Raw genomic sequence first — 666 nt, 5'->3', positions numbered from 1 at the left:
AGCAGAGATCAACATCCCATAATGCCGTTCACCACCGCTGATAAACACTAAACACCATGAGCTGGAATAAGCTTTGTATCCTTACAGTAAACTCTGTGTGAACTCTGATGATGCTCTTTCCATGATATCAGCAAATAATACTGTGATTCCAATAATAGCCTGGTACACAAAGAAGACCAGAGCTGCTGACGTGTGGACAGACGCAGACACACACAGCACTGAGCAGAATACATTTACAAACCAAATGAGTGTACAAGCCGCAGCACAGTCAGAGTTAATGATGAAGCGTTCGGGAAAACCCACAGATGAGACCAGCATTTCCCTCTCACAGGCTTCAGTTTACAGCACATCAGCTTCTGTCTGCGAATGACACGACAAAAACACATCAAACTTACACATATTTTAGAAATATCAAAGCTTTAGAACAATATAAAGACACCAAATGCAATAAATAACACATAAAATATGAATGAAATCTTAAAGTCTTTTATTCATTTTCTTTTTGGCTTAGTCCCGTTATTAATCTGGGGTCACCACAGCAGAATGAACCACCTAAAATATAAGATCTAAAATTTAAATAAAGAAGATTTATAACAATAAAAACACATAAACTGCAATAAATAATGGATAAAATATAAGATAAAGATCTAAATTATGAGATTTAAA

The sequence above is a fragment of the Danio rerio genome, chromosome 19 (assembly GCF_049306965.1).
Source record: "Danio rerio strain Tuebingen ecotype United States chromosome 19, GRCz12tu, whole genome shotgun sequence".
Lineage (NCBI taxonomy): Eukaryota > Metazoa > Chordata > Actinopteri > Cypriniformes > Danionidae > Danio > Danio rerio.
Note: the sequence above shows the minus strand (reverse complement) of the source record.